We start from the raw sequence: 14,877 nt of genomic DNA, 5'->3' as shown, positions 1-14,877 counted from the left end.
GTTCACACAGCGCCATGAGGCAGGTTCCAACGCCCTGCTGTGTACGGATGAGCCAGCCGAGGCGTTCATTATGGAGAGCAGCCCCACTGAGGGCCATCGCCTGAGGTCCTCCATCCCCAAACCAGTGACGGAGCATCCAGGTCCCAGCACCTCCCGTCTCTGCAGCTCTCTGGCGCTCACCAGCCTCTGACCGCAGCAGACATCAATAATGGATGTTGGCACGCCTTCCCGCTGAGCTGGGAGAAAGCAGCCCATCTTCCCATCACTGCGCTCGAGACAGACCCTACCAACCAATCAACTGTGGATCTGAGGTGAAAAGCCCGAGCCGTCCAGGTCCTCAGGCTGCTCCCGCGAGTCAGCATTGGCCCCGGAAACCGTTTCCTCCGGTGGCTCGGCCTCCTCACACCCAGGATGGTTTTACGAGAAACAGGGAAAAGAAGCCAACCCCAGCTGGCCCCTCCCTGCCCGGGGCAGGCAGGACTGGGGAGATCATCTGTCTCTGCCCTGGGGCGTTTCTGTTTGTGTGCTTTTTGTTTTGTTTTGCCCTGGGTTTTGCAGAGGACAAATGAACAGGCCCAGAGAGGACTAGTGCCTTGCCCAAGGTCATCCAGCTCGGAGCGGCAAGGCTGGGACTTGCATAGACACCCCCATTTCTAATCCAGGACTCTTTCCCCCCACGCCATGGAGTTTCTCAAGACCAATTAGGAACCCCCAGAAAAGTCAGAGACGTGCCGGGGCCTCGTTCATCTCAAGCCCCAAGTGATAATGCACTGAAGCCAAGGAGGGCCCCCGTGGGGTGTCCCCAGTGGCCCCGAGGCCCCTGTTGTCTCCCCACTTCCTGTCTTTATTAACATGGCAAAAACCTCACAGCGCTTTCTGCTGCAAATGGAGGCCAAGCAGCCTCCTTTCCCCCTCCGCCAGGCCAGATGGCTCCCCTTACTCTCTTCCCCTCACTCGACGCTAGAAACTACTTTATTTTTTAATTTGTAAGAACTGAACGTTCCCCAGCACCTGCGACTCTGCCTTTTCAAAGCCACGATTGGCAGAATGTGCCCCAAACTGGGTCCTCCCTCGGGAGAGGCTTGATCTTCCATCCAAAGTCCTCTCGGGTGCGGAGTTGTGAGGCAGAGGAAGGTGTGGGTGCCTGCCCACCCCCTGGGGTGGGACTCTCCAGCTGGCTGCAGGGTTGGGGTGTCCTCTGCTGCCACAGGACATGGCAGAACAGGTGTGATGGGAAAATGTTCCACTCAAAGTGTGGGGAGTTCCCAGCTCTGACTTAGAGGGTCCCATGGGGCCTCCAACGCCTGAGGACGCCGCAGTTCACAGGGAGGCCCTGTTGGCCCCACAGAACATTCTAGATGTTTGGATATCCCTGCCCCTGGCCACTGCACACCAGGCTTCACAGGGACGAGGGAGGCACCGGGACTTAGTGGGCTGTGCTCCCACCAAGAGAGTGGCAGGGCTGGATTCCACCCGCCATGGCCTGGCCCTAGCGCCCGGCACTAACCACTGCACCACAGGGCTCGTGCTTGTGCTTACCAAACCCATGGTGAGGGCTTGGTCTCATCTTGCCAAGCCTCACCCCAAGACATCGTCATCCTCCCTTCAAGGTCTCCCTTGCATCCCACAGGACTCTCGGTGGCTCCCTAAGGCAAAGGTCGGGCCCAGCAGCAGCCAGGATTCAGCTGTTTTCTGAGTCCCTCTGAGTCCTGTGGGGCAATTCAGCAGGTGGCCCCAGGAGACCGAGGGCGGGGAGCATCGTCCCTCTGCAGGGAAAAGACAGCGAGCTGCCCCGGGGGGGTGGGGCCTGCTAGGCCCCGCGACCGTCCTCCAGCAGGACCCCCGCCACCAGAGCTGGCAGGGTGGGAAGGATGGGCCCGATGCTGGAGGGACTGCATGTCTCGGTGGCACGAAGCCCCAGTCACCCACATGAGGCCCCTGGGACCCGCCAAGTGATACCTAGAGCACAAAAGCACTAAGTCCTGAGGTGGCCCTGAGGGAGGGACACAGGGGCCTGAGACCAGAGAGACGCTTGGGAGACCTGAGTGGGTGGGAGCCCGGCCCCTGGAGAGCAGATCCTATGGTGGGCACGACCAGGGGAGGGGTCAGGGCCAGAAGTCAGTGGTGCCCCGGCAGCTGGACGGGGCGCAGCCTCCGGCTCAGGTCTGCAGTGAGCGGGGGCAGGGAATAAGGAAAGGCCGAGAGCCGCTTCTCCTCCACCACAGACCCGGGCCAAAGTCCCCTTCCAGGAAAGGGCCTGGCCTGTGCTGGTTCAGAGGAACCTGTCCAGTGTCAGGGTGCCCTCCGCCTGCTGGGCGAGCCCCCAGCTCTATAACCTCGACGCCTCAGGCTCCTGTTCTGTAAAGTGGGGTGACAGTCCACTCCATGTGAACAATGATACAGAGTGCGTGTGGGTCTGGCGTCCTCATGGGCCACCCCGAGTTTCTGAGGGAGTGTGGGCGGGGGCTCCCTGGCCCCATCGGGTGAAGCACTTGACCCTCTCTCTGCGGTCCTTTGTTTTCAGGTGGGGGACGGAGGCTTAGATGGATAAATCACTTGCTCAGTATCATGGATGCAGCGGGCGAGGGGCTGAGCAGGATTGGAACCCAGGTCCAAGGGACTTCAGAGCTAAAATTTGCTTCTCTGCTCACAGCCCCCATTCACATGGACTTTGCAGCCACCAGGACTTTGCAGTGCTGGGCTCGAACCCAGGCAGGGCCTTGCACATGCCCGGGAAGTGCCCTGGCCTCGAGATGCCCGCCCAGCCCTACAGCTGCCCCCGGATGGCTTTCTTCTAGCGGGTATTGAATGGTAGTCCCAGAAATGTGCCCGAACTCACGCACGCGATTTTATTTAACTATATCATTATCATTATTATTATTTTCCCCCAAAGACTATCAGTGAGGCCCTTTTTCTTTATACACAAACACACACGCGCACACACACGCACACACGCGCTCTTCTCAAACAGGTTTGAATAGACCTTGGTGAGTGGCCGGGCTACCTAGAAACAAAAATCGCCTGTTATTTAAATTCAATTACATAGCAACCACATTTTTAAAAGAATATTTTTATTTGAGCTCATTGTGCAGCAAATCATCAGACACTTTCTTTCTTCAAATTACTTTGAGAAGGAAAAAATTATCAAATGAAAGGGAGGAAATGTCGCGCGTATCATCCCCTCTATTGAAGCGCCTGTGGATGGAGGGGCCCTGTCTACTCTAAATCTACTTCAGCACCCCCCTCTCCCATCAGCGGCCATACCTGGGCTTCTGAGCACTTTTCTCCAGGGACTCGAGCCTTGGGGGTCATGTTCCCCTTTGTAGACTCCGAGGGGAGACCCAGGGGATCTGGAGCAGGAAGGAGACCCCAAGAACCATCAGCCCCCCACTACCCCAACAGGGAACGGCATCAGAAGCTCTCAGGGCTCTGAGAATTTGTCAGAGCCTAATAGGATCACGTCCAAGGCTGGAAGTCTCTGGACTCCCAATCCCGTGCCCCCTACTCCAGCATTTGAAGAATAGTGGGGACTGGGACTTGCAGGTGAAGTCTAGGCTGCAGCCCAGCACCCCCCCCCATTCTGATTCTGTGCTTACCCCACGGTCCCAGGCCTCCTGGGAGCAACACCCCCACAGGGAAGGCCCCCGGGGAAAGCGCCATCCCTGGCCCAGCTCTGCCCCCTAACAGCACCAAGAGACCCCCAGCTGGGCCCTGCAGGACACGCAGGCCAAGCCTCAGGGGCCTGAGAGGCCATGGTGGACTTTGGCTCTGCAGCCCGCTTTCCCAGCAAGAACCCTCTGGGAAGCAGAAAAGAGCAACAGCAACCCCTGGTCCCAACATCAGGATGAAGTCGCCCTCCCCATGACCCGCTGCTCTCCCTCCCCAGGGCCTCCCCAGGGACCCCAGGCTCCTCCAGACTGCACACGCCCCGGCCCACGACCTTGAGAGACGAAGAGGCCAAGACCTTGTCTGTGAGGACCAACTGGGGAAGGGCAGGGGCCAGGAAAAGGCCGGAGAGCATCAATCAATGGCCTGCGCTTGACACCACTCAGGGGACTGACCCCTGGAGGGCCCCGGGAGCCCGCCCAGCGGCCCACAGCCCGCCATGCTCTTCTTTCTCGTCCATGAACTACTGGCCCTCAGATCCTTGCTGGGGGCTGCCGCTGGAGACACGGGACACCTGAAGCTAGGCAGGCGTGTCCGTGTTGATACAGAAGGAACGCGTCACACGTCACCACCAAGTACACAGGACCCTTTGAGCTGAGACGGAGGCCCCGAAAAGTAATTTGTCAAAGCGGTGGCCACGGTCCCAGCCGAACTGGGATTTGAACCCCGGCAGTAGCTCTCTGAAGCTGCAGGCCTGACCCTGGATGGTGGGGGGCTCCCCGACCTCCACTCCACATGGGGCTGCTGCCTGTCTGTCCACCAGCCTCTGCCGCTGGGCACCCAAGCCCTCCTGGGCTCCTGAGGGTGGGCTCTGGGGCTGAGAGTCATCATTAAGCCCTCTCAGGCAGCTGCCCCTGGGAAAAACAGCCCAGTCTTTCCAAGTTGCAGTGATTTCTGAGGCTCACGGTAAACCCGCGATAAATATCAAGGAAGACAAGTGGGAGGATGGGAATGGGGACTTTCAGTCAGTCCTTTCAAATAATTTTTTTTTCTAGAAAACATATTTATTTCCAATGGGTTTTTAGTTCCCATACATTGATGTTTCTCTGGGACCGTGGAGATGGAGCAAAGATGGTTAATAACGGCAACCAGCCAGAGCCTCGCTGTTGGCAAAATGTGCTTGACACAGACATGAATCTCCTTTGATGCTAAAAACCAGGCTATGGGAGGTGTAGACATTCCCCGCTTGACTGAGAAGAAAACTGAAATGTAGCTGGATGTGGTGGTGCGCGCCTGTGATCTCAGCAACTCAGGAGACTGAGGCAGGAGGATTGCAAGTCTGAGGCCAGCCTCAGCCACTTAGTGAGGCCCTAAGCAACTTAGCAAGACCCTGTCTCAAAAGGGCTGGGGATGTGTCTCAGTGGCAAGCGCCCCTGGTACCATTAAAAACAAAACAAAACAAAAAAACCCTGAAATGTGGAGGCGGTGACTTATCAATCACTTACTAGTGGTGTAGGCTAAGAACTTAGGCAAACAGCGCCACATGTTTACACTGCTTCTCTTGGTGATAAACAGGGCAGTAGCACTGTCACTCTGTTACAGGTTGAAGTGCGGACCCTAAAAAGAGATTCTGAAGCCCAACCCCTGGTACCTGGGAATGTGACTTCATTTGGAAACAGGGTCTTTGCAGATGTCATCAAGTTAGGATGAGGGTGTCCCATTATGAGAGACAGACACACAGAGAAAGAGGGGGTCAGAGGTTGGAGGGACACTTGCAGAGGCCAAGGAAGGCAGGGTTGCCAGAGCCACTGGAAGCCAGGAAGAGGGGGACAGGGAGCCGCCCTAGAGCTGCCAGAGAGACCCTGATGCTCCCTGACTGCAGGGTCCTGGCCGCGGGATCCCTAGGATGACATTCCCGTTGTTTTCACCCAATCTGCGGTACCGTGTCCCAGCAGCCTGGGAAATGCCCCATGCCCGGCCTCAGAGCGCTGCCCAGATGCTCCAAGGCCCCAGCTGGGCAGGGGCTGCAGAAGCCGAGACGGAGCAGGTTTGACTGCGGTGTATTTGAGGGACCCCACGGTGCCCGAGTCCCAGTCATAACTGGTCTCAGTGCTTCCGGGGAATCAGGAGTCAGGCTGTCTCCTCAGCACCTTGCCGGCAGCTCGGTGGGGGGCTTCACTGTCCTTGGGGGCCAGTGTCCACCATGGCCAGGCGGAGGAAGGCAACCCGGGAGCGCCCACCCGCCCCGGGGCCCTTGGGAGGCATTCCTGTTTGGCTGGAAAAGCACCCCATTCCCCCACCGCCACCCCAGGCTAAAAAAAACCCAAAGGGCCCAGGAGCCCTGACAGCGCGGGGCCCACCCTGCTGGAAGGAACCCTAAATGTCAGGCAGCAGGTGGCCGTGGGGCTGCTCCCCCAGGAGGCTCTGCACACTTGGCCAGCCAGAGCACACTGCAATCTGTCCCAGCAGGAGAGGAGCCACATGGGGGGCGGGTGGGTGGCAGGGAGCCTGGCTCACAGCATCCGTGGGCCTGGAGGAAGCCTGGTGGTGAGCTCGGAATCCTTCTCCCCCTTCACGCGGAGGCCAGGTCCTTCCACAGGACAATCCAGCCTGGGCCGCGGGAGGGGAGCGGTACCTCTCTGGGCCTGAGTCCCTTGCTGGCCCCCTCTGGCCTCTGCCCAGGAGATGCCTTTGCCTGGGGCGGCTCTTCCTTATGACCCAGGTAGGGAGGAGGCCCATGCCAGCTGGACACCCAACACCGCTCCCACTAAGAATATCTGAGAGGATGGCTTCTCTCACCTCAGGCCCCTACCCTTCCATCTCGCTTCCAGAAAGTTCCTGCACCTTCCCTGCCTCCTCCAGCCCACACCACTGGAGCCTGGGAGGCGGAAACAGGAGCAGGAGCAGATCCTGGAAGAAGTTCTGGAAAAAGTTCTCAGAGGAGTAAGTTTTCAATAAGCCAAAGGAGGTTGCAGAGCGCTGGGCGGAAGGTCAAGGGCCTGGCGGTGCCCTTGACCTTGACAGCCCTCAGGGCCCCGCCCACTCCAGGGTATTACAGGCACAATAATAACTTCCACGTCCACGCTCTGCGGTGGGTGGAGAGCAGCCCACCTCAGGAATCATCTGGAAAGGAAGCCCGTGTTTTGAGGGCTGATGACAGGCCGGGCTGCGCTGCAAATCTTGAAGGCATCATCCAAGTCCTCGCCCGGCCCATGGAAATGTGTGGCCACGGTGGCCACCAAACGTCCACACACTTCCTGACGTTCCCAGCCTCAGGGGACAGTTCTGATCTCAGTCCTCCAGCCTCAGGATGGAGTGTCGGTGTGGCTTTCCCACCTCCCTCTTCCCCTCCTGCACTCACTCTGATGCCACAGGTGCCCCCACAAAGATGGCAGAGTCGCCCTCAGCCCGGCTCCTGGAGCAACTGCGGGGAGCTGGCCCAGTGACACCATCAATGAGGTCAAGCGCTGCGTCAGGCCCCTGAGACCTGGGGCCTGTGCTCCGGCAGCTCGGGTGACTTCGCTTCCCATGTTGTTGTTACTCTGATTTGAGGGATGAGGAGCCCAAGGCCACACCGCAGGACCCCGGCCCCGCGCCCGGGTGCAACTTTGATTTTTTCTTGGGATTACTCCGCGCCTGTGAGCAGCCAGGACCCCAAAACTCTTAGCCTTCCCTGTCCCCAAGATGGCAAAGGACCATATGCAGGGAAAAAAGACAGACTCTCAGAAGGTGCCCTGAGCCTGGACAGTAACCAGAAGCAGGGCGGAGGAGCCACCCAAGACCTCAGCGCTCCCTCCCGGGGCCTGGGCTCACAGGACCTTGGGCGCAAGACTTGAAGAGACTTCGCTGATAGGTCAGAGAAAGAGATGGGCCAGGGATACGGCGGGGGCTGTATCTGCCCATCCTACGAAGCAGGGTCCAGCTCCTGTCCCATAGTGTTTGTCCCCGTGAAGACCCTCGCTGCACTGATTCAGAGCGGCCAACTGCCCGGAGAGAGAGGAGGAGGGAGGGGCAGCCTGGGCGCTCATGACCCCGAAGCCTTAGACCACAGACCGGGCCCAGCCCAGGTCACCCAGCCAAAGAGGGGCAGAGGCAGACAGGCGGGCCAGCCAGACACGAAGCAAAGGACAGAGCGCGGATTATTTATTTGAAAGTGGAAAGTGGCTTCTAGGAAGGTGGCCTTGGGTTGGGAGGACCTGGGCGCTGTTGATCAGCTTAAACTTATTATCTGCACATATGGTCTTTGCTCGGCAGTTAGGGACGGGAAAGAGAGGGTGGAGGGGAGGGACGCAATGTGGCCGAGCGGAGAGCTTCCCTCAAGTGCCAGAAATCCGGATATTTCAGTGACGTCAAGTTGGGCTTCCTGCCACAGGGGTGGGGCCACCAGAAGGACAATTATAAGACTCAGAAGAGTCCCTCAAGGAGGCAGGGAAAAAAGAACTATTCGCCCTTGTCTTCTACCCCATGAGCAAATGTTTTGCACACCCACAAATCTGTGGCCAGGATTATTGCAAAGGATCCAAGTTGATTCTTCCAATATTACTGTGTCATTTAAAAATAACAGTAATGCTGACAGCGATGATGATGAGCATTTATTGAGCATTTACTATGTTCTGGGCATCTGACACGTTCTATCTCATTGACAGGACACAACAGTTTGATGTGGTATACTGGCTCCATTTTTACTAGGTCAGGAAACTGAGGCACCAGAGGTGGAAGGGCCTAAGGTCACAGTCGGATATGAAGACTCACCATCCTTTGAGCCCAGGCTGTCTAACCACCTTGCCATGATTCTTCTAAAGAAAAAGGAGAAACAGGCTCAGAGAGGGCTGGCGACTCTGTGGAGTTCACACAGCTCTATCTGTGAGAGATTGAAGGCTGGGACACGCCTCTCCTAACTCCTGGCTTAGCGACCTCTCCACTCCATTCTGTTGCGTGGATGGAAACACTCACCCACCAGCAATGAGCTTGTCTGTGCTCATTTTCCAGCTGTTGATTTCACTCATGGACCCAGCCTCGGTGTGTGAACAGGAGCGAGGGCTGGATCACAAGATAGTAAGACCCGGATGAAAGTCCTGCTCTGCCCGGTGCAAACCCGGGGTCTCATCCCGTCAGTCTGGTTTTCTTCTTAAAAAGTGGCTCGCTCTCGGCCCCCACTCATCAGATGGAGCGCTGATGCGGGTCCAGGGTGGCAGCCCGGGCGGCAGGAGGAGCCCAGCCTGGCATCTTAGCTCAGCGGCATCAGTTGCAGAAACGCCTGATCCACAAGCAGCCTGTGCTCCGTGGGACCAACGTGCTGGCTCCCAGCCCCCTCCCGCGGCTGCGTCCCAGCAGAGCGTGAACAAATGTTCCTGATTTTCCCTCTCGATGGCTAATGAAAGAGGCCAGAAGAGCAGCCCTGTGGAAAGGGAGGGGTCCCTAAATTATGCCACCCGGCCACCGACGCTGACTCTGGCCAGGGAAGAGCGAGGCTGGACAGGCATGCAGAGGAGGGTGGCGACAGAGCAGCTGACGGAGTGCCATGGGGCTCCTGGCAGGAAGGGGTCCCCGGTATTACCCTTACTCCCCGACTGCTGAGCAGTTTATCCACAAGCCAAAAAATGACAGGAGCCGGGTTTCAAATCTCCTGGAGTCACAGATTTTGCTGTGTTCGGGGCTGCGCCCAGCAGGGCCAGCCAGCCAGCGGTGGCCCCCTCTGCTGGACTGAAGACAGGGCCCAGCAGGCCTGCCAGGCGCCACAAAAGGTGAGACTTTAAGTTGCAAAGGCCACCATCTCCTCAGCCACCACGCTCAGGTAACAGGCTGGGGAAATAGAGCCAGGAGGGCAAGTGGCCCCCACCCCCCACCCCACGCCACCCTGGCCATCAGAAGACTTGGACTTCAAACCTGTGGTCTCTCCCTGCCTCGGTCCCTCCCCTAGGTCCTCATCATCCCTTGCCTCATGTCACCTCCACACCTTCCCCTGCCTAGCACCCTGTCCTTCAACCGGCGGTGACCACTGACACTGCCTTCACCAACCCAGGGGGCTCCTCCTGGGGGAGCGTTTGAAGGCAGGGGTCCTTCCTGAAGTCAGCCCAAGGCGTCCGACACCCAGGTCCAGATTAACTTCCAGAAAGGGGCCTGGAGCCTTCATTGATCTCCTGCCCGTTCAGATTTGGGAGCAGGGGGGGACATGGACAGCGGGCAGCCACCACTGAACACTCTGCAGAATCAGAGCCACTGGCGCTTGTCTGAGAGTCTGAGCAAGACAGGGACGGGAGGCTAGCATCCCTCAGGGTCTGGGACAGGTGTGTGGGGGTGGGGACACGGAGAGGACAGGCCAGACACAGAAGCTGCCAGACTTCAGGGGGCCCCCGTGCTCACCCACAGGCCCCAAGGGCAGGGCTGTTCCCAGGCTGGCTTCCCTCGCAGAAAAACAAGAGTCACTACAAGTAAAAGAGAAGAAGCAAGCTAAACAAAACAGACAGAAAACTCCTTTTGTTTTTTTGGACCCCCGGAAAGACGCAGCCAGAGAGAAGGACTGCCCCATCCTTTCCCTCTCTCCTCCTCTTCCTCCTCCTCCTCCTCCTCCCCCTCCTCCATTCAAAATAGAAGTCGCACGGGTCTTGAGGCAACTTTGTCCTGGAACATTTTGGTTGCATCCAACAAAAAAAACCGACAGTCCAGTCTACAACGGACTCCACGTCCATCACCTTCCAGAGCGGGGGACTCTCAGGACACTGGGTGGGACAGGTGTACCCAAAGAGTGCATGTTGGGGGAAGGATCCGTTGAAAACTTCCTCTGGCCACCGGGCGGCCTGGGCTAGGTGTGGGATTTGCTCCGGGTATTCTCGTGGGGTGCAGGGAGGAGGGTGGGAACTTGAGAGAGCGATGTCAGTGTCCCTTCAGTGTCGAACAGCCCCACATGGACAAAGATGACACTTTTCACAGATGCCCGCAGCTAGCTCACTTCCCAAGGCACAGCCACACGGACTCAACACACAGAAGTCCTGAGGGAGGTAACAGGGACGACGGGCAGGGTTTCACCAGTACTTGTGAAATGACCAGATGAACGTGCCCTGGAGACCCCAGACCTAAGGGGTGAGAAATTGACCCCTGAGAAATCCAACACCTCGGCCGGGGCAGCGGCTCTCTGGGCCCCTCCCCCGCCCCGCTCCTCCGCGTTGACTGCTCCCAGGGAGAGAATGGATAAGAGTGGCGCCACCCCAAGACCCCACCCAGCCCACACCTAGAGATGGGGCCAGATCCGAGGAACAAAAGGTGCCACTTGTACAGAAAGGACGCATTCCACAGTTTGGGTTTTGGAAACTTCAAGAAACCTCAAAAAGTGAACGTTCCAAGCCACGCTCTCCACGCCAGCTCCCTGCTCTCGGAAAGTTTCTTTCGTTTTTGTTTTTCTGGGGGTGAATGTTTCACTCACCCTTTGCAGACCCCCAGGAAAAATCACCTCATGTCAGCCGATCTGTCCAGTGATAACCGCGGCAGGCGAGTCTCAGGCTCGGGACCCTCCCCGGGTCCACTGGGGCGGGTGCCCGTGCGTCCTGGAGCCCAGCCTGCGGGCAGTGGGGCTGGGGTTCCGCGTGTCCCCATTTCAGCGCGGGTAGCGCCGGCGCTCGCCTTCCGAGGGAGAGTGGCCTGGCAGTGCGCCCCCTGGCGGGGACACTCACCTCGCTCCAGCCCGGAGCCAGCGCGGGCGCGAACCGCCGTGGCCCGCGGCGCTCCGAGCCATTCCCTCCACGCTAACCCCGGGAAGCCCGAGCTTCCGACCCACGCAGCACCCACCGATCCTCCGCCGAACCCCGCCGCACATCCCTCGTAGGAAAGAACGCGGGCGCGGGAAGAGAGCGAGGCGCCCCCGCCCTGCCTGGCCGCCTGGGACCCCAAAGGCGGCGCGCGCTCAGTGCCCGGCCGGGTCCAGCCATCTTCCCCGCCGGATCCCCCTCCGGGTCTCTGTCCCTACCGGTCCTCCTCCAGGCTGGCGCGGGACGCACCCCTTTCCTTCGGGCACAGCCCTGGCAGAAGCCCTGAACCTTGAAACCACACCTGCCACCACCACCCCTGGCCACTCTCGGGAGCTCCCACTCAGCCCCCGGGAGCGCTTGTCGCCGCCAGGTCCTGCACCTGTCCTGGGCGAAGCTCGCGGTCCTGGGCGGTCTCCGGACAGGGACCGGGGCTGGTGCGTTTCCCGTGCCCCCTCCAAGGCTAGCTGGAGTAGAACTTGGCTCCTGGGCTTCCCCGGGACGATCGTGGGACTCGCATCCCGTCCCCAAACCCCAAGGGGCGGAACGCTCTCCCAGGGGTCGCGCGCGGGTGTCCCGGGCCCCGGGGACGCAGCGACGGGGCGCCCCGCGGGCCGCGCCTACCTTGCAGCGGCGGCCGGACCCCGCGCCAATCGCCGGCGGCCGCGGGGGAAAGTTTCCCGGGCGGAGAGGCGCGCTCCCAACTTGCAGGGCGCCCGCTGCCTGCCTGGCGGTGGCGGCGCGGCCGGGGACCCGCGGCGCGAGGCGGCGGCGACGCTCGCTCCGGGCCGCGGCCGGGGCTCGGGCAGGGGCGGCCTCGCGCGGCTTCGCGGTGGATCGCTCGGCGCTGCGTCCGCCCGCAGCCTGGAGCCCCCGAGACGCCGGCGGCAGCTGCAGCCGCCCGCCCGCCGCCGCCGCCGGCCCCACCTCCAGCCCCGCTCCGTCCCGCCCCCTCCCGCTCCCGCCCCTCGCCGCCGCCTCCCTCCCGTCGCCAGCCGCCGCCGCCGCCGCCGCCGCTCAGGCACGTCTCCCCGGCCGCAGCCTCGGCCTCCGCCTCCCGCCGGCATCCAGACCTCGCTCCGGGTCCCGGGGGTCCCTCTGCCCACCTCCCGCCTCCGCCCCGACCCGGTCCCTGGCCCCGCCGCGCTCCCCGCCCTCGCTTGGTCTGAGCTGGGGAGGTCACCGGGGGAACGGGACAGTGGCACGCCAGACCCGAAGGATTCATTCCGGGGAACTTTGACGCGGCGCCCTGGGCCCTCCTGCAGGATGGGCGGGGGACTCCTCCACTGCGACCTGGGGAGTGGGTCCTCCTGGGCTTGCAGAGACTGGGCTCTGGCGGGAGGAAGCAGACCGACCAGATGCAAATGACTGGATTGCCAGGGGCCAACCTCTGGGCTGGGGCTTTGCGGGGAGCAGTTAGTCTCTCCTGTGTACTACTGACCCAGCAACACCCCTCCCTGGCCCCGACATATGACTTCACGGGGACATTTAACCTCTTGGGCCCTGCCCAAGCCAGAGGATCAAAGCAGGCAGCACAGAGAGAGGGCTCATAATTGCCTAGAAGAGAGGCTCCGATTGCACCGTGTTCTTCCCTTGGCCACACAGTTCTGAAGCTCTGAAGGGTCCCTGTGGGTGAACCCTGGAGAGACAGACAGACAGACACACACACACACACACACACACACACACACAGAAGCACACACTGCAGGAAGGCCGTGGCTAACTGATTCTCACTAAGGAGTGAGTGACTGATAGGAATCGAAGCCACTCCTGTCTTGGCTGTGAATGTTTGGTGGTGTCAGCCGTGGGACAGAGGTTTTGAGGAGCAGGAAGTTGCTGCCTCTCCTTGTCCACACTCCAGGAAATAGGTATGCTCCTCCAAGGAGTTAAGGGACAGCTGGTCCTGGTGACCACTACACACTGGATCACAGAGAAAGCTGAATTGGGGCGGAGTGTCTAGAGTGGACCATGGAGACGGGAGAAAAAGCCCCCATTCCCAGTTCTTCAAGGGACCAGTGTGAGGACGGCCTCACCTAGAGGAGAAAATCTCACAGTGGGATTTCTGCAGAAGCAAGGATGAGACAAGAGGTCTCCGTTCACTCCTCCAGCTGCCCAAACAGGGGAAGGGGAGAGGCTGGCCTTCCGACTGCTGCTGAGGGAGGCTCTGGGAGGCCCCGTGGACACTTCAGGAGGAAAAAAAGTCGACCTGAGCAAGGGAGCTGGTACTTGGGAGGTAGAGGCCAGAAATATCAGAGGGAGGCCGGAAGGAGCCCCGAGGGCCTGGGCTCCAAGACCAGGTGGGGAGAACGAGGAAGGAGGGTGGAGCAGCCCACCTGCCCAGCTGGAGGTGAGTCCAGTTCAATATTCCCAGGCCTCCGTCCTCTCCTGCCTCCACGGAGAACTGGGCCCTCTCTGTGCACCCCTGAGGCCTCTGCTTAATAGTGGTCTTTAAATCAACCCTGATTTTATTTTTTGTTTTAGTTAAAGAAGCTGGTTTTAAAAAAGATATCTTATATCATTACCATAAATGGGAAACCAGCATCCCATTACTATAAATAGAAAGAAACGTAAAAATAAATACAATGAAAGTAAAACAGTACCATTAAATTCCAACAGTGTATCCTTAACCACCATTAAAAAGAATTCCCACTGGGAGGGCGGTGGGCTTGGGCCCTACTCTCTGTTGAAATGGACGATTAGTGAGGACCCGAAGGCGAGGAAGCCTGGCAGCCATAGCCTTGTGAGGTCCCTCAACTGGGAAACACCAACTTCTGTAGATGAAGCCAAAAAAAAGTTTGTTTGTTTTTTTTTCAAAAGTTAGGAACCCGGAGAGTGTGGTCCTGCAGGAGATAAAGCCACTCTGGCAGAGCACAGCACTCCCAAGATATTCTTGGGGAGGCTTCCCCCTTCTCTGGCCTCCTCTGTGAAGTGGGGGCGTAGGCAAATGGCCGAGTGCCTTGGACTCTTTCTCAGTCGGGAAACTGAGAAAGAAGGAGAAGTTGCCGGTGCAGAGGGGGGAGAGAGAGAAGGCTGGGCTGGGAGTGGGCTGGCAATCATGGGCAGGGAGAGGAGGAGGGAGAAGGCCCCCTCTGAGCAGCTGGTTGACATGTACCCAGAAGTGACCTGGTCCAGAAGCCTCTACGCCCCATTTTCCTGCTCCAGGAGGGACCTGCAGAGAATTCATTGTTCCCACGGGGAAGCTGGGGAAGAATCGCCCCTGGAAGCCGTGGCTGGAGAGCTGGGGGCTGAGGCCAGGCCTTCCCGCGGCCTTGAAGTGTGGGTGCAGTAGAGATGGTTCTTTTGAAAATACGTCTCCTTCAGGAAGCTCTTAGACTCTATTTTTCTCCAGAACCTGGGGAGAGAGCCCAGCTGGCCATGCTGAGGGGGCCGGGCCCTGTGGCCCAGCTCCTGGCCACAGCACACCTGGTGTGCGTGTTGGGGCACGTCTCCTGGGACATGGAGAAAAGAGCCTCGGGCCAGAAGACCACAGCCCGGGTTCCAGTCCTGCTCATCCCCGTGATTCCCTTACCTG

The 14,877-nt window shown here is 59.4% G+C and overlaps 1 protein-coding gene across 5 annotated transcripts in view; it reads right to left on the bottom strand.

The window, feature by feature from the left end:
* The window catches only part of Tspan18 (tetraspanin 18), a 151,158-nt gene extending 139,044 nt beyond the window's left edge, over positions 1 to 12,114 (bottom strand). For 3 of the 5 annotated variants that reach the window (XM_058583476.1, XM_046456484.2, XM_046456461.2), the window contains exon 1: positions 11,970 to 12,114. The gene's annotated coding sequence lies outside the window, so the exon portion shown is untranslated. Of the gene's footprint in view, positions 1 to 11,026; positions 11,687 to 11,727; positions 11,911 to 11,969 lie in introns of those variants that run through there. The other 2 variants (XM_046456479.2, XM_046456470.2) reach the window with 2 other exon arrangements.
* Positions 12,115 to 14,877: the final 2,763 nt, after the last annotated feature.

This window comes from Marmota monax, unplaced genomic scaffold (genome assembly GCF_021218885.2).
Source record: "Marmota monax isolate L192 unplaced genomic scaffold, Marmota_monax_Labrador192_F-V1.1 WCK01_AAM20220418_F8-fsc00047, whole genome shotgun sequence".
NCBI classification, from domain to species: domain Eukaryota; kingdom Metazoa; phylum Chordata; class Mammalia; order Rodentia; family Sciuridae; genus Marmota; species Marmota monax.
This window is presented reverse-complemented; position numbering and strand designations above follow the sequence as displayed.